The sequence below is a fragment of the Arachis ipaensis genome, chromosome B5 (genome assembly GCF_059453495.1).
Source record: "Arachis ipaensis isolate K30076 ecotype BB chromosome B5, ASM5945349v1, whole genome shotgun sequence".
Taxonomy (NCBI): domain Eukaryota; kingdom Viridiplantae; phylum Streptophyta; class Magnoliopsida; order Fabales; family Fabaceae; genus Arachis; species Arachis ipaensis.
Genome location: NC_142440.1, coordinates 35,563,705 through 35,590,079, shown reverse-complemented (window position 1 = coordinate 35,590,079; position 26,375 = coordinate 35,563,705). Strand labels below are relative to the sequence as shown.

At 38.2% G+C, this 26,375-nt stretch overlaps 2 non-coding genes across 2 annotated transcripts; one reads left to right on the top strand and one right to left on the bottom strand.

Annotated features, from left to right (window-relative positions):
* The first annotated feature begins 8,591 nt into the window (after window positions 1–8,591).
* On the top strand, window positions 8,592–8,699 carry LOC148563836 (small nucleolar RNA R71). Its single transcript, XR_015885369.1, has one exon. It is a non-coding gene; the product is annotated as a small nucleolar RNA R71 (small nucleolar RNA).
* Window positions 8,700–22,026: 13,327 nt separating this feature from the next.
* On the bottom strand, window positions 22,027–22,135 carry LOC148563835 (small nucleolar RNA R71). The gene has a single exon (XR_015884463.1). It is a non-coding gene; the product is annotated as a small nucleolar RNA R71 (small nucleolar RNA).
* Between the last annotated feature and the right edge of the window lie 4,240 nt (window positions 22,136–26,375).

Below are 26,375 nucleotides of genomic sequence, written 5' to 3'. Positions count from 1 at the left end.
AGCTCAAGCTTGGGGGCTTCCTTCTCCTTTATAGGCGTGTTCATCAGCTCCTTTTGGGGTGGTGAATCATCAACTTCAACTAATTCACACTCAGAAATAGGATCCAGAACATCATCAAGTACCTCAGTTTCCAGTACTTCTTGAACAAGTGATTCAATAACATCTATTTTCATACACCCCTCAGAATCATTGGGGTGTTTGAGGGCTTCAAAAACATTTAGGACCACCTGTTCTTCATTGACCCTCAGGGTTAATTCACCCTTTTGCACATCAATCAGGGCTCTACCTGTAGCTAAAAATGGTCTACCAAGTATAATAGAGGGTTTTACCTCCTCTTCCATGTCTAATATCACAAAATCAACAGGGAAAATAAATGGTCCTACTTTAACAAGTAAATCTTCAACCACACCTACAGGTAATTTAATAGAAAGATCAACAAGTTGAAGAGAAATACGAGTGGGTTTTACCTCCTCAATTTGAAGCTTTTTCATTACTGAAAGTGGCATGAGGTTGATGCTAGCTCCAAGATCACATAAAGCTCTCTGAATGCCGACTTCTCTAATGGTGCAAGGAATGACAAAGCTCCCTGGGTCTGGCATCTTCTCAGGAAGGGTGTGTTGAATAATATCACTGCATTCCTTGGTTAACACCACGGTTTCTTGCTCCTTCCAATTTCTCTTGTGTGTCAACAACTCTTTCATAAATTTAGCATAGAGAGGCATTTGCTCCAGGGCCTCTGCAAAAGGGATGTTGATCTGCAGCTTCTTGAAGACATCTAAAAATTTAGAGAATTGCTTTTCTTTGGATGCCTTCTGAAGCCTCTGAGGATATGGCATTTTCGGCTTGTATTCAGGGGCCTTTGGTAAGGTGGGATAAGTGTCAAGAGAGTCAGGAAACGGGTTGTCTGCACGTTTAGGTGGGGCGTGCTCTATCTCTTCCTTCTTCTCCTCTGGAGCTTCCTTTTCAACTGGATCTTTATTGACCTTATTCTCAGAACCAGCTACCTTACCACTTCTCAATTGAATAGCCTTGCAATCTTCTCTTGGGTTCACCACTGTATCACCAGGGAATGTATTTGAAGACCTTTTAGGTAATTGCTTGCTCATTTGACCCATTTGCACCTCCAAGTTTCTAATGGAGGCTCTGGTTTCTTGTATGAAACTCATCATCATCTCCCATTTAGAATCTTTTTGGGATTTAGAATTGCCTGCTGAGGTGGTTGTTGCTGAGACTGAGATTGGCAGTTATTATAGTTGTTCTGTTGAAAACCGCCCTGAGAACTATTGTTGAAGTTCTGAGGTCTCCGAGGTTGATCTCTCCACCCAAAATTTGGGTGATTCCTCCACCCCTGATTGTATGTCTTAGAATATGGATCATTGTTGGGATTTCTAGAACCACTCCCCATGTAATTCACCTGTTCAGAAGAGGGTTGAGCATAATCATAATTATCATTTTGCATGAAGTTACCTGTCATGTCATAGGAGGTCTCTTGGGGCGGATTTTGAGTGTTGATAGCTGAGACTTGCATGCCACCCATTTGTTGAGTAAGTAGATTTATCTGCTGAGACAAAAGCTTGTTCTGAGCAAGAAGAGCATTAACAGCTTCTACTTCCAACACGCCTCTCTTCTGAGAGGTCTCAGAGTTCACAGGATTCCTGTTAGATGAATATAAATATTGGTTGCTTGCCACTAATTCAATCAGCTCAATAGTCTCCTCCGGTGTCTTTTTCTTGTGCAGTGAACCGCCTGCAGAAGTGTCTAGGCTCATCTTTGACATCTCTCCTAAGCCTTCATAAAAGATATCCAGTTGGGTCCACTTGGAGAACATGTCCGGAGGGTATTGCCTAGTCAGCAGCTTGTATCTCTCCCAAGCTTCATAAAGAGTTTCACCCTCCTTCTATCTGAAAGTCTGAACCTCCAACCTAAGCTTAGTCAGCTTCTTTGGTGGGAAAAATTTAGTGAAAGATTCTGTAACAACCTTTTCCCAAGTATTCAAACTCTCTTTTAGTTGGGAATCTAGCCATAGCTTTGCTTTATCCCTCAGAGCAAATGGGAATAGCATGAGTTTGTACACCTCTGGGTTTACTCCATTTGTCTTCACAGTATCACATATCTGCAGAAAATCAGAAATAAATTGATTTGGATTTTCATGAGGAAATCCATGATATTGGCAGTTTTGTTGCACCAGGGTGACCAATTGTGGCTTCAACTCAAAGTTGTTTGTAGTTATAGGAGGCACCACAATACTTTTTCCATAAAGATCCGCAGTAGGGGCAGAATAAGAGCCAAGCACTCTCCTCTGTTGATCATCCTCATTCGGATTTACCACATTGGCATTAGCATTATTATTTGCCATAGTGGATTCTACAGCCTTGCAAAGTCTTGCTTGTTGTAAACGTCACCTGAAAGTTCTTTCAGGTTCAGGATCAAAGTCTAAGAGATGTTCTTTGTCTCTATTCCTACGCATACACAAGCAGAAAACAAGAAAAAAATGGGACTCTCTACGTCAGAGTGTAGAGAAGTCCTTGTGAGGTAACCTGTATAAAATAATAAAATAAAAAAATACTAAATAAATAAATAAATATTTTGAAATTTTTTTTAATAAAAAGAAAGAACAAAAAAAATGAAACAGGGGAGGGGGGATATAAACAAAAGGAAAAGAAAGTTAATAACGTAAAGGAAAAAAAATAACGTAGAAGAAAAGAAAAAATTAACGTAAAAAAAATGCAAAATAAAAATTAATAATAAAAAAATTTAATAATAAAGAAAAATTATCTAATCTAAGCAATCAAACAACGAATAGTTCTTAATCACAGTCAATCCCCGACAACGGCGCCAAAAACTTGGTGCGGTTATTTTACAACCACACTTACTAACCGGCAAGTGCACCGGGTCGTACCAAGTAATACCTTACGTGAGTAAGGGTCGATCCCACGAGGATTGATGGACTAAGCAACAATAGTGTTTGATAGGCTTAGTTAGACAAACAAAAATTGGTGTTGAGATGCAGTATAAAAGAGATTAAACAATATAAAAAATATTGAAGAAGGGCAAGTAATTAAGTTGGGAATAATATATGGAGAAGGCAGTTAAGGCTTCAGAGTTATCTATTTTCTGGATTGACTTTTCTTATTAACTATTTTAATTATGCAAGATTTAATTCATGGCAAACTATTTATGACTAGACCCTAATTCCTTAGACCTTCCTAGTCTCCTCTAAAATTCATCAACTGCCAATTCCTTGGTCAATTAATTCCAATTAGAGGGTGATGATCGAATCCTAGTTTATATGCCACAAGAATCCTAATTATTCAAAGATAAAGGGATTATATGTCATGTATCCCGTTAAATACAAACAATTAGAAATTCAGGATAATATGTTTTCAAGCTATTGTTCAAGTAAAGAGCTTTTCCAAGTTTTACAAGAACTCAAATAGAACATGGGTCATACTTCCGTTCCACCCAAATTCATAAAATAAAGAACGAAAAAAATTATTGAAATATAAATCAAAACATGAATTAAAATAGAAAAATAATATTATCAATCCAAACAATAGACAGAGCTCCTAACCTTAACAGTGGAGGTTTAGTTGCTCATGGAAAAGAGAAAATAAGGATTTAGGTCAAAATGTACCGAGAGCCCATCTGATGGCATTAGATCCCTTTTTATAACTAATCCTAATAAATTTAAAATCTAATATTTAAAATTAAACTTAAAATAATATCTTTTCCTAATTTAAGATTTGAATTTAAATTCGAATTAATTAACAAGTCTTCTACTGATGGGTGGGGACCACTTGATTTGTCCATTCTACAGCTTCTAATCTGTGATTTCTGGGCTAAGAACTGGGTTAAAATGGCCCAGAAATCGCCCCCAGCGTTTTTCTATATTTTCTGCAGATGGCGCATGTGACGCGTCCGCGTCATCCATGCGTTCGCGTCATTTATGCAGATTCCAGTCCACGCGTTCGCGTCAAGCACGCGATCGCGTCATTGTGATTTCCTCCATTCCGCGCGGTCGCGTGAGCCATGCGTCCGCATCGGTATTCGCTGGTCATCTTCTTGGCTTTTTCTCTTTCTCTGCAGAAACTTCATCAAATCCATCCGAATGCTACCTAAAATAATTAAAATTGCATAAAACTCAAAATAGCATCCATAGTGACTAAAATATAATTAATTCTTAATTAAACTCAACAAATTAGATGCAAATTCACTAGGAAAAGATAGGAAAGATGCTCACGCATCAGTCTACTTTCCAACGCAATTGAGAGCATGCTAATTGGGTTTCTGTAGCTCCAGAAAATCCATTTCGAGTGCAGGGAGGTCAGAATCCAACAACATCTGCAGTCCTTTTTCATCCTCTGAATCAGATTTTTGCTCAAGTCCCTCAATTTCAGCCAGAAAATACCTGAAATCACAGAAAAATACACAAATTCATAGTAAAGTCCAGAAATTTGAATTTTGCATAAAAACTAATAAAAACATAGTAAAAACTAATTAAATCATACTAAAAACTACCTAAAAATAATGCCAAAAAGCGTATGAATTATCCGCTCATCACAACACCAAACTTAAATTGTTGCTTGTCCCCAAGCAACTGAAAATTAAATAGGATAAAAAGAAGAGAATATACTATAAATTTCAAAATATCAATGAAACTTAGCTCCAATTAGATGAGCGGGACTAGTAGCTTTTTGCCTCTGAACAGTTTTGGCATCTCACTTTATCCTTTGAAGTTCAGAATGATTGGCATCTATATGAACTCAGAATTTAGATAGTATTATTGATTCTCCTAGTTCAGTATGTTGATTCTTGAACACAGCTACTTTATGAGTCTTGGCCGTGGCCCTAAGCACTTTGTTTTTCAGTATTACCACCGGATACATAAATGCCACAGACACATAACTGGGTGAACCTTTTCAGATTGTGACTCAGCTTTGCTAGAGTCCCCAATTAGAGGTGTCTAGGGTTCTTAAGCACACTCTTTTTGCTTTGGATCACGACTTTAACCGTTGAGTCTCAAGCTTTTCACTTGACACCTTCACACCACAAGCACATGGTTAGGGACAGCTTGGTTTAGCCGCTTAGGTCAGGGTTTTATTCCTTTAGGCCCTCCTATCTATTAATGCTCAAAGCCTTGGATCCTTTTTACCCTTGCCTTTTAGTTTAAAGGGTTGCTGGCTTTTTGCTCTTGCCTTTTTGTTTAAATAGCTCTTAGCTTTTTCTGCTTGCTTTTTCTTTTTCTTTCTTTTTCTTCTATTTTCGCCATTTTTTTCGCAAGCTTTTGATTTTTCACTGCTTTTTCTTGCTTCAAAAATCAATTTTATGATTTTTCAGATTATCAATAACATTTTTCCTTTTTCATCATTCTTTCAAGAGCTAACAATTTTAACATTCATAAACAACAAATTCAAAAAATATGCATTGTTTAAGCATTCATTCAGAAAACAAAAAGTATTGTCATCACATCAAAATAATTAAACTAATTTCAAGGAAGAATTCAAAACCAAGTACTTCTTGTTCTTTTGTAATTAAAACATTTTTCATTTAAGAAAGATGATGGATTCATAGGACATTCATAGCTTTAAAACATAGACACTTAGACACTAGTGATCATGTAATAAAACACAAACATAAATAAACATAAAGCATAGTAGATGAAAAACAAAAAAAATAAAGAACAAAGAAATTAAAGAACGGGTCCACCTTGGTGATGGTGGCTAGTTCTTCCTCTTGAAGATCTTATGGAGTGCTTTAGCTCCTCAATGTCTCTTCCTTGCCTTTGTTGCTCCTCCCTCATAGCTCTTTGGTCTTCTCTAATTTCATGGAAGAGGATGGAATGCTCTTGGTACTCCACCCTTAGTTGTCACATGTTGGAACTCAATTCTCCTAGGGAGGTGTTAATTTTCTCCCAATAGTTTTGTGGAGGAAAGTGCATCCCTTGAGACATCTCAGGGATTTCATGATGAAGAATTTCCTCATGCTCTTGTTGAGGTCCACGAGTGGGCTCTCTTGTTTGCTCCATCCTCTTTTTAGTGATGGGCTTGTCCTCTTGGCCACAACTTCATAGAAGTGGTCTTGATGGACCCTTGAGATGAATCTCTCCATCTCTATGACTCAGAGGTGGAAGCTTTTGCCTTCCCTTTCCTCTTTCTAGAGGTTTCTCTGACCTTAGGTGCCATAAATAGTTATGAAAAAATAAAAATCAATGCTTTTACCACACCAAACTTAAAGTGTTTGCTCGTCCTCGAGCAAAGAAGAAAGAATGGAGGAGAAGAAGAAGAAAATGGAGGAGATGGAAGGTGAAGGTGAATTTGGCCAAGGGGGTATAAGGTGTTTGTGATGTGTGAAATTGAAGGAGGGATGAGGGGTATATATAGGAGTAGGGGGAAGAGATATGGAGGTGATTGGTGAAGGGTATTTGGGGAAGAGTGTTACGAAAAGGTGTGAAGAAGAGAGAGAGAGTGAGTTGAGGTTGGTGGGGATCCTGTGGGGTCTACAGATCCTGAGGGGTCAAGGACTTAGCATCCCTACTCCATTTAGGCGTGTAAATGCCCTTAGAGTGCAATCCTGGCGTTTAACGCCAGATGGCTACTTGTTTCTAGCGTTTAACGCCAGTCTGGTGCTTGTTTCTGGCATTAAACACCAGACTGTAGCCTGTTTCTGGCATTTAATGCCAGACTGATGCTTCTTTCTGGCGTTAAATGCCAGTTTGATGCTTCTTACTTATCCTCCAGGGTGTGCTGTTTTTAATGCTGTTTTTTATTATGTTTTTGATTTTTCAATTGTTTTTGTGGCTTCACATGATTATCAACCTTCAGAAAACATAAAATAACAATGAAAAATAAATAGATATAATTAAATAACATTGGGTTGCCTCCCAATAAGCACTTCTTTAATGTCAATAGCTTGACAGTGAGCTCTCATGGAGCCTCACAGATAATCAGAGCAGGGTTAGGGCCTCTCAACACCAAATTTAGAGTTTGGTTGTGGCCTCCCAACACCAAACTTAGAGTTTGAATGTGGGGGTTTTATTTGACTCTGTATTGAGAAAAGCTTTTCATGCTTCCTCTCCATGGTTATAGAATGAGAACCTTGAGTTTTGAATACAAGGTAGTCCTCATTCAACTTAAGGACCAACTCTCCTCTGTCAACATCAATCACAGCTTTTGCTGTGGCTAGGAAGGGTCTGCCAAGGATGATGGATTCATCCTCATCCTTCCCAGTGTCTAGGATTATGAAATCAGCAGGGATGTAAAGGCCTTCAACCTTCACTAGCATGTCCTCTAGTAGTCCATAAGCTTGTTTCATTGATTTGTCTGCCATCTCTAGTGAGATTCTTGCAACTTGTACCTCAAAGACTCCCAGTTTCTTCATTACAGAGAGTGGCATAAGGTTTATCCCTGACCCCAGGTCACACAAAGCCTTCTCAAAGGTCATGGTGCCTATGGTACAAGGTATGAAGAATTTTCTGGGATCCGGTTTCTTCTGAGGTAATGTCTGCCTTATTAATGCATTCAATTCATTGGTGAACAAGGGGGTTCATCCTCCCAAGTCTCAGAACCAAATAACTTGGCATTCAGCTTCATGATTTCTCCTAGATATTTAGTAACTTGCTCTTCAGTGATGTCTTCATCCTCTTTAGAGGAAGAATATTCATCAAAGCTCATGAATGGCAGAAAAAAGTTTAGTGGAATCTCTATGGTCTCTATATGAGCCTCATATTTCTTTGGTTCCTCAAAGGAAAACTCCTTTCTGTCCAGAGGACGTCCCATGAGGCTTTTCTCACTGGGACCAACGTCCTCCTCACTCTCTCCAGGTTTGGCCATGTTGGTCATGGTTATAGCCTTGCACTCTCTTTTGGAATTTTCTTCTGTATTGCTTGGGAGAGTACTGAGAGGAGTTTCAATAATCTTCTTACTCAGCTGACCCACCTGTGCCTCCAAATTTCTAATGGAGGACCTTGTTTCATTCATGAAACTTAGTGTGGTCTTGGATAGATCAGAGACTATGGTTGCTAGGCAAGAATGGCTCTGTTCAGAATTCTCTGTCTGTTGCTGAGAAGATGATGGAAAAGGCTTGCTATTGCTAAACCTATTTCTTCCACCATTATTATTGAAGCTTTGTTGAGGCTTCTGTTGGTCCTTCCATGAGAAATTTGGATGATTTCTCCATGAAGGATTATAGGTGTTTCCATAGGGTTCTCCCATGTAATTCACCTTTGCCATTGCAGGGTTCTCAGGATCATAAGCTTCTTCTTTAGAAGATGCTTCTTTAGTACTATTGGATGCAGCTTGCAATCCATTCAGACTCTGAGAAATCATATTGACTTGCTGAGTCAATATTTTGTTCTGAGCCAATATGGCATTCAAAGTATCAATTTCAAAAACTTCCTTTTTTTGAGGCGTCCCATTGTTCACAGGACTCCTTTAAGAGGTGTACATGAACTGGTTATTTACAACTATTTCAATGAGTTCCTGAGCTTCTGCAGGGGTTTTCAGATGAAGAGATCCTCCTACAGAATGGTCCAGTGACATTTTTGACAACTCAGACAGACCATCATAGAATATACATATGATGCTCCATTCTTGAAGCATGTCATTAGGACACCTTTTGATCAATTGCTTATATCTTTCCCAAGCTTCATAGAGGGACTCACCTTCCTTCTGTTTGAAGGTTTGGATTTCCACTCTAAGCTTGCTCATCTTTTGAGGTGGAAAGAATTTGACCAGGAAAGCACTGACCAGCTTTTCCTAAGAGTTCAGGCTTTCCTTAGGTTGTGAATCCAACCATGTTCTAGCTCTGTCTCTTACAGCAAAAGGGAAAAGCATAAGCCTGTAGACCTCAGGATCAACTCCATTGGTCTTGACAGTGTCATAGATTTGCAAAAATTCAGCTAAGAACTGATGAGGATCTTCCAATGGAAGTCCATGAAACTTGCAATTCTGTTGCATTAGAGAAACTAATTGAGGCTTAAGCTCAAAGTTGTTTGCTCCAATGGTAGGAATTGAGATGCTTCTTTCATAGAAGTTAGAAGAGGGTGCAATAAAGTCACCAAGCATCTTCCTTGCATCTCCACCATTGTTATTGGGTTTGGCCATGTCTCCTTCTTTTTTCAAAAATTTCTGTCAGGTCCTCTCTAGAGGGTTGTACTTTAGCTTCTCTTAGTTTCCTCTTAAGAGTCCTTTCAGGTTCAGGATTAGCTTCAATAAGAATGTCTTTATCCCTGTTCCTACTCATATGAAAAAGAAGAGAACAGAAAAGAAGATGAAACCTCTATGTCAAAGTATAGAGATTCCTTTATGTGAGTAGAAGAAGAGAAGAATAGAAGAAGGAGAAGAGGAAAATTCGAACACAGAGAAGAAGAGGGGGTTTGAATTTTGAGTGGAAGAGAAGTGTTAGTAGATAAATAAATAAATAGAAAGAGATGAGAGAGAGAATTTCGAATTTAAAAAGAATAAAAGGAAAATATTTTTGTTTTTATTTTAATTATTAGTTAGAATTTGAAAATTAAAAAGAGAAATAAAATTAAATTAAAATTTAAAATAATTAGTTAATTAAAATGAATTTTGAAAAAGTGGGGAGGAGTTTTCGAAAATTAGAGAGAGAAAATTAGTTAGGTGGTTTTGAAAAAGATATGATTGAAATAGAAAACTTTTAAAATCAAACAAAAAGTCAAGTAGTTAATTGAAAAAGATTTGAAAATCAATTTGGAAAAGATAAGAAGTTAGAAAAGATTTTGAAATTGATTTTGAAAAAGATATGATTGAAATTTAATTTGAAAAGCATTTGAAAAAGGAAATTAAAAAGATTTGATTTTTTGAAATTAAAGTTGATTACTTCACTAACAAGAAACTAAAAGATATGATTTTAAAATTCAAAAATTGAACCTTTCTTAATAGGCAAATAACAACTTGAAAAATTTTTGAATTAAAACATTAAATGTTAGTGAGATTTTCGAAAATATGAAGTAAGAATGAGAAAAAGATTTTGAAAATCAATTTAGAAAAAATTTTGAAAATATGTAAAAATAAATGAAAAAGGTTTAATTTTTGAAAAAGATTTGAAAAGATAGAATTTTGAAATTGAAATTTATGAGTAAAACAAGGAAAGATATATTTTTTATTTTTGATTTTTAATGAGGAGAGAGAAAAACATAAAAAAGATGCAAAACATGAAAATTCAAGATCAAAACACATGATGCATGCAAGAACACTTTGAATGTCAAGATGAACACCAAGAACACTTTGAATGTCAAGATGAACACCAAGAACTTATTTTTGAAAATTTTTAAGAAAAGAAAAACATGCAAGACACCAAACTTAGAAATTTCAAACTTTAGACACTAACAAATTGAAAATGCATATGAAAAAACTTTAGTGTTATTTAGGAGCAACACTAAACATGCCTTGAAGTGGTATGAAAGTAGTTAGTTGAAAAATAAAAAGTTAGAAAGTCAAAAGTGTTTAAGAGTTAAAAATGAAGTTAAAGTCAGTGGCATGGTGTTGTGGTTCCCAATAACTAAAATTGCACAAATTTGAAAACAAGTAACTCAAATTCAAGTAAAAAGTGCAAATTACTGATGATTAATCATGGAAAAGAATTGTAAATTCAAAGTAAAATCATCAATAATATGATTTAATCAAATAAGAGAATCAGAAAGAATGAGAAAGCTTGCCCGTGCATTCATGAATTGCTCTGGTTAAAACCATTTAGTGCAAAATTAGAAAGTTCCAAAACTAATTCATGAATGGTAGTAGAGTGAAATAATGTGTTGAAAAATTGGGCAGCATTTCGTCTAAAAATTGGACATTCCCAGGTAATAAACAACAGCAAAAACCAGTTCATATGATAATAAAATAGTGCAGGAAAGAGTAACAAGTAATAATTCACAGGAATTCAAAATAAACAACTCAATCTGCATCAAAGTAGCATATGAACAGCAGTAACATCACAGCAATATTCAAATTGCAAAACAGATTAAAATAGGTAACAAGAACGGTGCAATTATCAGGCCAAAATCCACTAACCCCATCCTAGCTACCTAACCACCTAAAATTCACTACGATCATGCATCTCTAACTATCCGAATTTGAACATAATTCGAAAAACTAACTAACTAACGGAAAGAGGAATCGCAGTTTGGCAGAACCTGGTGGGCAGAGGAACGGAATTAGGGCTCAGAGAGATGGTGTTGGGTTGGGTGGTTGACACGGCTGCGCTGGGGTTTCGCGGTGGCGGCAGGGCTGCGATGCGGCAGTCCTTGGCGGCAGTGGGGTTGGCTGAGAGAGAGGGGAGAAGAGGGGCGAGTTTGGTTAGGGTAATGGGGGTGGTGGTGGTTGGCTGGAGGTTCTGGGAGGTGGCGGCGGCGCTGGGTGGCTCAGTGACGGGGCGGCACGGCAGTGGGGTCGGGGTCGTGGAGGGGAGGAGGAAAGGGGAAGATGGGAAGGGGGTGGTTCCGGCAAGGGTGGCGCGGCGGTTTTGGTCGGCGATTGTGGGGTGGCTCGGTGAGGGATGGTGGTGGTGATATGGTGGTTGGGGGGGAAAGAGAAGAGAGAGTGCAGAGGGGTTTGGGGTGGGTTTGGGGGACGCGAAAGGGGTAGGGTTTCGCGTGGGTTGGGGTTAGGGTATTTGAATCCATGCAAATGCATGGGGCACGCGATCGCGTGTTTAGGGCGAAAAGGGAATGACGCGAACGCGTCATTAACGCGAACGCGTCATTAACGCGATCGCGTGATTGAGGGATAAAGAAGGTGACGCGTATGCGTGGGGGACGCGTACGCATTGCTAAGAATTGTGCTAAACGCACAATTTCAGCGTTGTTTTGGCGCAACTCTCTATTTCCAATCAAGGGGCAATAAGTTCCATGCGACCCGTACGTGTCGCCCACGCTTTCGCGTGGTGTGTGTGAAGTGAAAGTGACGCGTTCGCGTCACTGACGCGATCGCATGGGTGAGATATAATGAAGGTGACGCGTTCGCGTCACCGACATGATTGCGTGGCCCAAATTGTGCCTAACGTACCATAGCCGCACGATTCCAGCCCAACTTTCTGGGCGTTGGATTTGTGACGTCGATTCCGCGCTGACGCCCACGCGTGGCCCATACGCAAGCGTGGGGTGCCATTTTTTTTTTTGAACAATATGCAGGATGCAAAATACAATGCTAATGTGGGTGCTGTGAACAATTCCAGGTTCAATGAAAATAGAATAAAATAAAACTCAAAAATAAACAAAACGAAATAAAATCAAAATTGAAGAAGAGGAACGATCATATCACGGTGGGTTGTCTCCCACCTAGCACTTTTAGTTAAAGTCCTTAAGTTGGACATTTGATGAGCTTCCTGCTATGGTGGCTTGTGCTTGAATTCATCCAAAAATCTCCACCACTGTTTGGAATGCCAACAGCCTCTGGGGTCCCAAACTAGGCATGTGAAGCCCTTGAGCATATTCAAACAGGTTTTTAGGCTCCCGGGGTGCTGAATATCCGAATAGATTCCAGGATCCCAAACCTTGCTTTTATATCCGTCTTTGTCTCGATCTATATTTTTCCAGCTGGGCGGTTTGGAAGTTGTATTCTCACCAAGATGACCAAACATCTTCCGAGACCCATTCAATCGAACTCGAAGCCAATCCTTACACTTTAAAGTGAAGCGTGGAACCTCATTGAATCTTGCATACCAGCCTTGAGCACGAACCATTTCCCTTTTACTTTTAAAGCCGCAAAGAGCTCTAAGCTGGCCATCTGTTTCAAGCAAAGCATATTCAAGTGGAAAAGTAAAGATAAAGGCTAAGAATTTTACCCACTTGAAATTTGTATTGGATGGTAATGGCCTTGAAAAAGGTATTTTCAGTGGTTTTGCAAGCTCTACTCCCTTGTGTTCTTCTGTGAATTCCTCCACTTCCTTGCAAACTTCTTCAACTGCGACCATGTCTTGATCAAAGTCTTCGATATCTTCCTCATCACTCAAGTCATAATTTGGAGGTTGAGAAAAGTCTACCTCAGCATCATCTTTGTATTCATTTGGGAAAGATTCTTCCATCTCAAAGAATTCACTTGCAGGTGCAAGTTCATTACTAGGATAACTTGACTCGTGATTATCATTATCAAGGAAACTCGCTTCTTGAGTTGTTCCGTCCAGTTCTTCATAAGATGCCTGCCTTGGGGGCTGTGCACTATCCTTCTTAGCATCAATTGCAAATTTCTTGACGGAATTCTCCACAATTCTGGATTCCCATGGAGGTTCAGCATCTCCTAAATCTTCAACGAATTCTTTTTTTCGATAATTTCAGCTTCCTCCACTTGTTCCAGTACAAAGTCATGCTCCTTACTGTCCATTGGATTTTCTAGTATCTCTTTCATTCTGCGTTTTTCATTAGATTGCCCACATGAAGCCATGGGGGTTCCTTGAATGTCTGAACGTCGGGAAGATAATCGATTAATCGCTTGCTCCAGTTGGTGAAGGGTTGCATGAAATTTTTCCACTGTTTCCTTGAGTTGCTCCCTTGATTCTTAGGTTGATGGATATGGACATGGTGCATAAAGACGTGGTGGTTCTTGGGAGTAATTGGATTGGAATTGGGGTGGGTATGGGTTAGGGTCATACGGAGGTGAATGGTGGTAGGGAGCTTGTGAGTATGATGGTTCAAAGTTTTGTTGAGGAGGTGGTTCATAGGTATATGATGGTGCTTGTTCGTAACTACGAGGGGGTCCACCATATCTATCATCTTGGTACGCACCTCATAATGGCTCTTGACCATAGTAATTTGGTGGGTGTTGGTTGTCACGAAAGGGTCCACCATAACCATTGTCTCGGCATTCATTGTTGAATGGTCGTTGTCCATGGTACGTTAGAAGGTGTTATTGCCTAAAGGGTTGATTAGATCCTCGTGGCTCCGTCCATCTCTGATTGTTTTGACCTTGATGCATGTTTCTGTTATAGCTTCCATTCCTTTCAAAAATATTAGAACCAAACTCAAAGCGACGGGGGTGAGAACTCATAGTAACTAATAAAAATTAAAAACAAAAAATAAAAACAAATAAACATGTAAAAGGAAATATTTACAATAACCAACAATAAGGCACACATTTGCAATTTCCCGACAACGGCGCCATTTTGAACGATCAGATTTTCTATCGGTAAAGAATTTTTATAAAAATATAATCGCATTGCAAGTATAGTTTCTTAATCAACAGAGAATCCTTTCGTACAAAAGCTTGGTTGTCACAAGTAACAAATACCAATAAAATTTATAACCGAAGTATTTGAACCTCGGGTCGTCTCTCAAGGAATTGCAGGGCAGTATGATTTATTATTGGTTATGGGAAATTGTATATTTTTGGGTTTTTGGAATAATGAACAAGTAATTTAAATGGCAAGAAAAATAAATTAATAATTATAAAGTAAACTCTTACCCTTGTTTGTTTATAGTCTTGGTTTTTTGCATTTTTTCTTGTCTTGGTTAGCCTAGGATTGGTTTAATTTTAAGCTTAGATAGTTTGATTTTGATATGGATCATAATTTTGTGAAGTTATGAATGTTTGGGGTTGAATTTTGGATGAGAAAAGGTGCAATGCCTTAGATTTTGAAAGAAATTTTTTTTTGGGGAAAAACAGGGCATGTGCGTGCGCACACCACTGTGCGCACGCACACAACAACGAAATTTTGCAATCTGTGCGCACGCACCACTCTATGCGTACATACACCATCCTGCACAGCCCTTGTTTGGAGCGCTCGCATGCCTTGTGCGTGGGCATCCCTTTGCATTTTGCGTTCTGTGCGTGCGCACCAGCTTGTGCGCACACATGTAACCCCAATTTTTGCGTTCTGTGCGCACGCACCTCCCTGTGCGTGCGCACGCTAGCTTATACCCATCCTGTTCGCAGCGCTCGTACATCATGTGAGTCCGCATCCCCTTCTTTTTTCCCTTTTGCGTGCGAACGGACCTGTGTGCGCACGTGAACGATCGTATTTTCTATCGGTAAAGAATTTTTATAAAAATATAATCGCGTTGCAAGTATAGTTTCTAAACCAACAGAGAATCCTTTCGTACAAAAACTTGGTTGTCACAAGTAACAAAACCCAATAAAATTTATAACCGAAGTATTCGAACCTCGGGTCGTCTCTCAAGGAATTTCAGGGCAGTATGATTTATTATTGGTTATGGGAAATTGTATATTTTTGGTTTTTTGGAATAATGAACAGGTAATTTAAATAGCAAGAAAAATAAATTAATAATTATAAAGTAAACTCTTGGCAAGGTATGAGAATTGGGAATCCTATCCTAGTTATCCTTATCAGGCGTGATGAGAATTAGATTTTTGCTCCCACTTAGTTAACCCTTACTGAATAAAGGAAAGTTAAGTGGACTAATTAATTTGATTCCTTAGTCCTAGTCAACTCCTATGGAAAGACTAGCTTTGGAGGGGTGCAAATCAATCCGCAATCCTAATTTCTAATCAACTGCTGAGTTTGATAACTTAAGTGTTACCAATTACTCTACCAAAACTAAAAGGGAAGAAAATCTACTCGAATGAAAATAATTTGAATTAATTAGAAGCATCAATAACATTAAAGAAACCAATCATAAGTCTGAAATACCTCGAACTATATTAAATAGAATATTCAAATCTAACATGGAAAGGTTCATAAGCTAAATTGGAACATTAACAAGTAAAAGCATTGGAATAAATAAAAGTAGAAGAGAAACATAAATTAAAAGAAATATTGAACCTGGCATTGAAGTAATAATCATAAAATAAAAGGAATCCTAATCCTAAAACCTAAGAGAGAGGAGAGAACCTCTCTCTCTAAAAAGCTACATCTAAAACCTAAAATTGTGTATATTGAATGTTGTAAAAAAAATGTCTCTCTTGATTCCTCCATTTTCTGGCTTATATTCTATGTTTCTGGCTTGAATCTGGGCCAAAAAGGGGCCCAGAAATCGCTAAGGGCGTTTTCTGCAGATTCCAGCACGTGGCGTCTGTCACGCGTACGCGTGGGTTACGCGTTCGCGTGGTCTGGAGTTTTTTCTTGTCACGCGTACGCGCCGGTCACGCGTCCGCGTCTGTCATGCATTCGCGTCGATGCCGTTTCGCGCTAGGCACACGTCCGCGTCATCCATGCGTTCGGGTCACTGCTTTTTCTTCAAAACTCCATTTTTTGCTTTCCTTCCATTTTTTTATGTTTCCTTTCTATCCTTTAAGCCATTCCTGCCCTATGAAGTCTGAAAATACTTAACACACAAATCACGGCATCGAATGGTGATAAAGGATAATTAAATTTAATATTTTAAAGCATAGAAAACATGTTTTTCACATATATCATAAAATAAGGAAGGGAAAGTAAAACCATGAAATTCATATGAATAAGTGGGTGAAGAATTGATAAAAACACTCAAATTGAGCACAAGACGAATCATAAAATAGGGATTTATCAGCACGCACACATGATTCTTCCCTTTTTTAAAAAAAGAGTCTTCTGTGCGTACACATACGCTTGTACGTACGCACACTTCTTAATCCCCTCTCTATTCTGAGCATTCGCACACCTTATGTGAATGCACACCTTCCCTGTTTCACCTTTTGTGCGTGTGCACACATGCTTGTGCGTACGCACAGATCTGATAAACCGCTATTTTACGATTTATTTTGTATTGAATTGAGCGGATTTTATCCATTATTCTCATACTTATGCATATAATTCGCCTGTTTTACATTTTCCTTCCTAATATTGTGCTATGATTGAAAATATGTTTCTTTGACCTTAAATTTGCTAATTTTTAATCCTCTCTTATTACCATTCGATGCCGTGATACGTGTGTTAATTGTTTTTACCTTTTATAGGGCAGGAAAGGCTTAGAGGATGGAAAGGAAGCATGCAAAAGTGGAAGGAACACAAGAAATTGGAGTTTTGAGAAGCTGGCAGTGACGCATACGCATGGCTGACGCCTACGCGTGGCCAGGTGAAAATTCCATCGATGCGTATACGCGATGAGCGTCGCGTGCTGCAATTTACATAAAATACTGGGGGCGATTTCTGGGCTGCTTTGGACCCAGTTTCAGGCCCGAAAATACTGATTAGAGACTGCAGAGTTTAGCTGGAAAGGGGAATCAATCATTCACACTTTCATTCACATTAGTTAGGTTTAGATATAGTTTTCTAGAGAGAGAGGCTCTCTCCTCTCTTTAGGTTTTAGGGTTTTTTAGGTTTAGCTTATCTCAATTTCAGATTTCTACCTTGCTGTTATTTAGTGTTCTTCTACTTTCATTTGTTCTAGTACTTTGGTTTGTCTAGTTCTATCATTGATTTCCTTATATTGCCAATTTAGTTTATGAACTCTTATGTTACGTTTCCTTTGATCCATATTAATGCAATTTATGTTTCCATATTTATGATTGCTTTCTTTAATTTTTGTTATTGATGCTTGTAATTGGTTGTTTAATTTTAATATTCCTTGTTACTTTTCTATGTTTTTTATGTTATTCCTTCCAAGTGTTTGATAAAATGCCTGGTTGGATTTTAAATTAGATTTTTATATTCTTAGCTTGGATTGATCAATTAGAGACTCTTGAGTTATCAAAATTCCTTTGTTGATTAGTGATTGAGATTTGCTAGTTGGCTTAGGCTTGATTAGGACTTGTGAACTTAAGTTGATTTTGCTCACTTGAATTTCCTTCATCGTTAGAGGTTGACTAAGTGAAAGAAAAAGGCGATTATGATAAACCCATATTTTATGATATATTTTGTGCTTAATCTGAGTGATTTATTCAATCCTTCACCCACTTATTCATATTAATTGCATGGTTTTACTTTCCCTTCCTTATTATGTGATGTATGTGAAAAACATGTTTCCTATGCTTTAAAATTAATTATTTTAATTACCTTTATTTCCATTCGATGCCGTAATTAGTGTGTTGAGTAGTTTCAGATCTTCTAAGGCAGGAATGACTCAAAGGATGGAAAGGAAACATACAAAAATGGAAGGAAAGCATAAAACGGAGTTTTTAAAGACTGGCAGCCACGCGATCGCATGGGCGACGCGGCCGCATGCCAAGCGCGAAGAAGCAGTGACGCGGCCGCATGACTGACGCGACCGCGCGTGATGAGCGGATAATTTATACGCTTTTTGGCATTATTTTTAGTATGTTTTTAGTAGGATCTAGTTACTTTTAGGGATGTTTTTATTAGTTTTTATGTTAAATTTACATTTCTGGACTTCACTATGAGTTTGTGTGTTTTTCTTGATTTCAGGTATTTTCTGGCTGAAATTGAGGGACTTGAGCAAAAATCAGATTCAGAGGTTGAAGAAGGACTGCTGATGCTGTTGGATTCTGACCTCCCTGCACTCAAAGTGGATTTTCTGGAGCTACAGAACTCAAAATGGCGCGCTTCTAATTGCGTGGGAAAGTAGACATCCAGGGCTTTCCAGAAATATATAATAGTTCATACTTTGGCCGAGTTTAGATGACGTAAAAGGGCATTGAACGCCAGTTCTACGCTGCTGTCTGGACTTAAACGCCAGAAACACGTTACAAGCCAGAGTTGAATGCCAGAAATACGATACAAACTGGCGTTCAACTCCAAGAATGACCTCTCCACGTGAAAACTTCAACCTCAGCCCAAGCACACACCAAGTGGGCCCCGGAAGTGGATTTATGCATCAATTACTTACTTCTGTAAACCCTAGTAACTAGTTTAGTATAAATAGGACTTTTTACTATTGTATTTGACATCCTGGATTGTATTTTTGATCCTGTGATCACATTTTGGGGGCTGGCCCTTCGGCCATGCCTGAACCTTTCACTTATGTATTTTCAACGGTAGAGTTTCTACACTCCATAGATTAAGGTGTGGAGCTCTGCTGTTCCTCATGAATCAATGCAAAGTACTACTGTTTTTCTATTCAATTCAACTTATTCCGCTTCTAAGATATTCATTCACACTTCAACATGAATGTGATGAACATGACAATCATCATCATTCCCTATGAACGCGTGCCTGACAACCACTTCCGTTCTACCTTAGATTGAATCAGTATCTCTTGGATCTCTTAATCAGAATCTTCGTGGTATAAGCTAGATTGATGGCGGCATTCATAAGAGTCCGGAAAGTCTAAACCTTGTCTGTGGTATTCTGAGTAAGACTCTGGGATTGAATGACTGTGACGAACTTCAAACTCGCGAGTGCTGGGCGTAGTGACAGACGCAAAAGGAGGGTGAATCCTATTCCAGTATGATCGAGAACCTCAGATGATTAGCCGTGCTGTGACAGAGCATTTGGACCATTTTCACAAGAGGATAGGATGCAGCCATTGACCACGGTGATGCCTCCAGATGATTAGCCATGCAGTGACAGCACATCGGACCATTTTCCAGAGAGGATGAAAAGTAGCCATTGATAATGGTGATGTCCTTACATAAAGCCAGCCATGGAAAGGAGTAGGATTGATTGGATGAAGACAGCAGGAAAGCAGAAGTTTAGAGGAACGAATGCATCTCTATACGCTTATCTGAAATTCTCACCAATGATTTACATAAGTATCTCTATCTTTATTTTCTGTTTATTTATTATTAATTTCGAAAACTCCATAATCAATTATTATCCACCTGACTGAGATTTACAAGGTGACCATAGCTTGTTTCAAGCCGACAATCTCCGTGGGATCGACCCTTACTCACGTAAGGTTTATTACTTGGACGACCCAGTGCACTTGCTGGTTAGTTGTATCGAAGTTGTGAATGAAAAACAATTTATTAAGACGTGCGTACAGAGTTTTTGGCGCCGTTGCCTGAGATCACAATTTCGTGCATCAAGTTTTTGGCGCCATTGTCAGGGATTGTTCGAGTTTGGTAAGTTAATTTGATAAGTAATGAGTAGTATATTTTGATGTTACATGCTAAAGCTTGACTGGCTATTAAGCCATGTCTAACCCTCAGATTGGAGCTTTAGACTAAGAATGCAAAAAAAATTTTGTGTTTCTTATTAAAAATTTTGGAATTCATATTAAAAATTTTAGAATCCTTATTTTTCTTTTTCACATTAATTTTCAAAAAATCCAAAAAAAAATCATAAAATCATAAAAAAATCAAGAATATTTTGTGTTTCTTATTTGAGTCTTGAGTCAGATTTGAAGTTTGGTGTCAATTGCATGTTCATCTTGCATTTTTTGAAAAAAATCATGCATTCATGGTGTTCTTCATGATCTTCAAGTTGTCCTTGGTAAGTCTTCTTGTTTGATCTTGATGTTTTCTTGTTTTGTGTCTTTTCTTGTTTTTCATGTGCATTTTTTCATTCATAGTGTCTGAACATGAAAGATTTCTAAGTTTGGTGTCTTGCATATTTTCTTTGCATTGAAAATTTTTTAAAAATATGTTCTTGATGTTCATCATGATCTTCAAAGTGTTCTTGGTGTTCATGTTGACATTCATAGCATTCTTGCATGCATTCATTGTTTTGATCCAAAATTTTCATGCATTAAGTCTTTTTCATGTTTTTCTCTCTCATCATTAAAAATTCAAAAATAAAAAAATATCTTTCTTTTTTTTTCACTTATAAATTTCGAAAATTAGATTTGACTTTTTCAAAAATTTTAAAAATCTAGTTGTTTTTATGAGTCAAATCAAATTTTCAATTTAAAAATCTTATCTTTTCAAAATCTTTTTCAAAAATCAAATCTTTTTCATTTTTCTTAGTTATTTTCGAAAATTTTAAAAAATATTTTTCAAAAATCTTTTTCTTATCTTTACCACATAATTTTCGAAAATAACATCATCAATTAATGTTTTGATTCAAAAATTTCAAGTTTGTTACTTACTTGTTAAGAAAGATTCAAACTTTAAGTTCTAGAATCATATCTTGTGATTTCTTGTGAATCAAGTCATTAATTGTGATTTTAAAAATCAAATCTTTTTCAAAACTAATTTCAATCATATCTTTTCAAAAATATCTTATTATCTTATCTTTTTCAAAATCATATCTTTTTCAAAAATTTGATTTTAAAATATATTTTCTAACTTCTTATCTTCTTATCTTTTCAAAATTGATTTTCAAATTTGTTTCAACTAACTAACTAACTTTTTGTTTGTCTCTTATCTTTTTCAAAACTACCTAACTAACCCTCTCTCTCTAATTTTCGAAAATATCTCCCTCTTTTTCAAAAATTCTTTTTAATTAACTAATTATTTTAAATTTTAATTTTAATTTTATTCCTAATTTTCGAAAATTACTAACCTTTTTCAAAAACTATTTTCAAAAATCACTAACCATTTTTCAAAAATAATTTTCGAAAATTCTCTTTCTCTCTCATCTCCTTCTATTTATTTATTCATCTACTAACACTTCTCTTCATCCCACATCTCTACTCTCCTCACCCTTGTGTTTCTTTTCTTACATTATATTCTTTTCTTCTTCTTTTCTTCTACTCACACAGGGACCTCTATACTATGGTAAAAATGATCCCTATTAGTATTATTTTTCTGTTCCCTCTTTTTCATATGAGCAGGAGCAAAGACAAGAATATTCTTGTTGAAGCAGATCCAGAACCTGAAAGGACTCTGAAGAGGAAACTAAGAGAAGTTAAATTACAACAATCCAGCAAGCACCTTTCAGAAATTTTCGAACAAGAAGAAGATGGCAGCCAAAAATAATAATAATGCAAGGAGGATGCTTGGTGACTTTACTGCACCTAATTCCAATTTACATGGAAGAAGCATCTCCATCCCTACCACTGGAGCAAACAATTTTGAGCTGAAACCTCAATTAGTTTCTCTGATGCAGCAGAACTGCAAGTTTTATGGACTTCCATCTGAAGATCCTTTTCAGTTCTTAACTGAATTCTTGCAGATCTGTGATACTGTTAAGACTAATGGAGTAAATTCTGAAGTCTACAGGCTGATGCTTTTCCCTTTTTCTGTAAGAGACAGAGCTAGAGTGTGGTTGGACTCTCAACCCAAAGATAGCCTGAACTCTTGGGATAAGCTGGTCACGGCTTTCTTAGCCAAGTTCTTTCCTCCTCAAAAACTGAGCAAGCTTAGAGTGGATGTTCAAACCTTCAGACAGAAAGAAGGTGAATCCCTCTATGAAGCTTGGGAGAGATACAAGCAACTGACCAAAAAGTGTCCTTCTGACATGATTTCAGAATGGACCATCCTGGATATATTCTATGATGGTTTATCTGAGCTATCAAAGATGTCATTGGATACTTCTGCAGGTGGATCCATTCACCGAAAGAAAACGCCTGCAGAAGCTCAAGAACTCATTGACATGGTTGCTAAAAACTAGTTCATGTACACTTCTGAGAGGAATCCTGTGAGTAATGGGACGCCTCAGAAGAAAAGAGTTCTTGAAATTGATACTCTGAATGCCATATTGACTCAGCAAGTCAATATGATTTCTCAGAGTCTGAATGGAATGCAAGCTGCATCCAACAGTACTCAAGAGGCATTTTCTGAAGAAGAAGCTTATGATCCTGAGAACCCTGCAATAGCAGAGGTGAATTACATGGGTGAACCATATGAAAACACCTATAATCCCTCATGGAGAAATCACCCAAATCTCTCATGGAAGGATCAACAAAAGCCTCAACAAGGCTTTAATAATGGTGGAAGAAATAGGTTTAACAATAGTAAACCTTTTCCATCATCCACCCTGCAACAGACAGAGAACTCTGAACAAAATACCTCTAATTTAGCAAACTTAGTCTCTAATCTATCTAAGACCACTGTAAGTTTCATGAATAAAACAAGGTCCTCCATTAGAAATTTGGAGGCACAAGTGGGCCAGCTGAGTAAAAGAGTCACTAAAATCCCTCCTAGTACTCTCCCAAGCAATACAGAAGAAAATCCAAAAGGGGAGTGCAAGGCCATTGAAATGACCATCATGGCCGAAACCACAAAAGAGGAGGAGGATGTGAATCCCAAGGAGGAAGACCTCCTGGGACGTCCAGTGATCAATAAGGAGTTTCCCTTTGAGGAACCAAAGGAATCTGAGGCTCATTTAGAGACCATAGAGATTCCATTAAACCTCCTTATGCCATTCATGAGCTCTGATGAGTATTCCTCTTCTAAAGAGAATGAGGATATTACTAAGGAGCAAGTTACCAAGTACCTTGGTGCAATCATGAAGTTGAATGCCAAATTATTTGGTATTGAGACTTGGGAAGATGAACCTCCCTTGTTCACCAATGAACTAAGTGATCTGGATCAACTGACATTGCCTCAGAAGAAACAGGATCCTGGAAAGTTCCTAATACCTTGTACCATAGGCACCATGATCTTTGAAAAAGCTCTGTGTGACCTTGTGTCAGGGATAAACCTCATGCCCCTCTCTGTAATAGAGAAACTGGGAATCTTTGGGGTGCAAGCTGCTAAAATCTCATTAGAGATGGCAGATAATTCAAGAAAACAGGCTTATGGACAAGTAGAGGATGTGTTAGTAAAGGTTGAAGGCCTTTACATCCCTGCTGATTTTATAGTCCTAGATACTGGAAAGGATGAGGATGAATCCATCATCCTTGGAAGACCCTTCCTAGCCACAGCAAGAGCTGTGATTGATGTTGATAGAGGCGAACTAGTCCTTCAATTGAATGAAGACTCCCTTGTGTTTAAAACTCAAGGTCATCCTTTTGTAAACATGGAAAAGAGGCACAGTAAGCTTCTCTCAAAACAGAGTCAACCAGAGCCCCCACAGTCAAACTCTAAGTTTGGTGTTGGGAGGCCACAACCAAATTCTAAGTTTGGTGTTGAACTCCCATATCCAAACTATAAGTTTGGTGTTGGGGAGTCTCAACAATGCTCTGAACATCTATGAGGCTCCATGAGAGCCCACTATCAAGCTATTGACATTAAAGAAGCGCTTGTTGGGAGGCAACCCAATTTTTATTTATCTAATTTTATTTTTATTGTTATTTCATGTTTTATTAGGTTCATAATCATGTGGAGTCACAAAATAAATATAAAAATTGAAAATAGAATCAAAAATAGCAGAAAAAAATCACACCCTGGAGGAGGATCTCACTGGCGTTTAAACGCCAGTAAGGAGCATCTGTCTGGCGTTCAATGCCAGAACAGAACATGTTTCTGGCGTTGAACGCCAGAAACAAGCATCTGGCTGGCGTTCAACGCCAGAAATATGCTGCATCTGGGCGTTGAACGCCCAGAACAAGCATCAGTTCGGCGTTTAAACGCCAGAATTGCATGCAAAGGCATTTTACATGCCTAATGGGTGCAGGGATGCAAATCCTTGAAACCTCAGGATCTGTGCACCCCACAGGATCCCCACCTACCACCACTCACTCTCTTCCCTCTTCTCAATGTTCATCCTCTCTTCCCAATAAACACTCTTCCCCAAAACTCTTCACCAATCACCTCAATCTCTCTTCCCTATCACCACTTCACCACTCACATCATCCACTCTTCCCCAAAAACCTACCTCATAAACTCCACCTACCTTCAAAATTCAAAATCAATTTCCCATCCAAACCCACCCATATGGCCGAACCTTAACCCCCCTCCCTTCCCTATATAAAGCCCTCCATTCTTCTTCATTTTCACACAACACAACCCTCTCTTCTCTTCTTGGCCGAATACACCTCTCCCTCCTCTCCTCCATATTTTCTTCTTCTTCTTCATCTATTCTTTCTTCTCTTGCTCGAGGGCGAGCAATATTCTAAGTTTGGTGTGGTAAAAGCATAAGCTTTTTATTTTTCCATTACCATTGATGGCACCCAAGACCGGAGAATCCTCTAGAAAAGGGAAAGGGAAGACAAAAGCTTCCACCTCCGAGTCATGGGAGATGGAAAGATTCATCTCCAAAGCTCATCAAGACCACTTCTATGATGTTGTGGCCAAAAAGAAGGTGATCCCCGAGGTCCCTTTCAAACTCAAGAGAAATGAGTATCCGGAGATCCGACATGAGATCCATAGAAGAGGTTGGGAAGTTCTAACAAACCCCATCCAACAAGTCGGAACTTTAATGGTTCAAGAGTTCTATGCTAATGCATGGATCACAAGGAACCATGATCAAAGTAAGAACCCGAACCCAAAGAATTATCTCACCATGGTTCGGGGAAAATACTTAGATTTTAGTCCGGAAAACGTGAGGTTGGCATTTAACTTGCCCATGATGCAAGGAGATGCACGCCCCTACACTAGAAGGGTCAACTTTAATCAAAGGTTGGACCAAGTCCTCATGGACATATGTGTGGAAGGAGCTCAATGGAAGATTGATTCCAAAGGCAAGCCGGTTCAACTAAGAAGACTGGACCTCAAGCCTGTGGCTAGAGGATGGTTAGAGTTCATCCAACGCTCCATCATCCCCACTAGCAACCGATCTGTAGTTACTGTGGATCGGGCCATCATGATTCATAGTATCATGACTGGTGAGGAAGTAGAAGTTCATGAAGTCATCTCCCTTGAACTCTACAAAATAGCCGAAAAGTCCTCCCCCATGGCAAGGCTAGCTTTTTCTCATCTTATTTTCCATCTATGTTACTCAGTTGGAGCTTTCATAGAAGGAGACATTCCCATTGAGGAAGAGAAGCCCATCACTAAGAAAAGGATGGAGCAAGCAAGAGAGCCCATTCATGGAGCTCAAGAGACGCATGAAGCTCATCACCATGAGATCCCGGAGATGCCTCAAATGCATCTTCCTCCATAAAACTATTGGGAGCAAATCAACACCTCCCTAGGAGAATTAAGTTCCAACATGGGACAATTAAGGGTGGAACATCAAGAGCACTCCATCATCCTTCATGAAATTAGAGAAGATCAAAAAGCAATGAGGGAGGAGCAACAAAGACAAGGAAGAGACATAGAAGAGCTCAAGGACATCATTGGCTCCTCCAGAAGGAAACGCCACCATCACTAAGGTGGATTCATTCCTTGTTCTTAAATTCTCTGTTTTTCATTTTCTTTATGTTAAGAGCTTATCCATGTTTGTGTCTTATTACATGATCATTAGTAATTAGTAACTATGTCTTAAAGTTATGAATGTCCTATGAATCCATCACCTCTCTTAAATGAAAAAATGTAGTTTCGAATTTATCCTTGAACTTAGTTTAATTATATTGATGTGGTGACAATACTTTTTGTTTTCTGAATGAATGCTTGAACAGTGCATATGTCTTTTGAAGTTGTTGTTTAAGAATGTTAAATATGTTGGCTCTTGAAAGAATGATGACAAGGAGACATGTTATTTGATAATCTGAAAAATCATAAAAATGATTCTTGAAGCAAGAAAAAGCAGCAAAGAACAAAGCTTGCAGAAAAAAATAGCAAAAAAAAAATAGAAAGAAAATAAAAAGCAAGCAGAAAAAGCCAAAGCTCTTAAAACCAAGAGGCAAGAGCAAAAAGCCAATAACCCTTAAAAACAAAAGG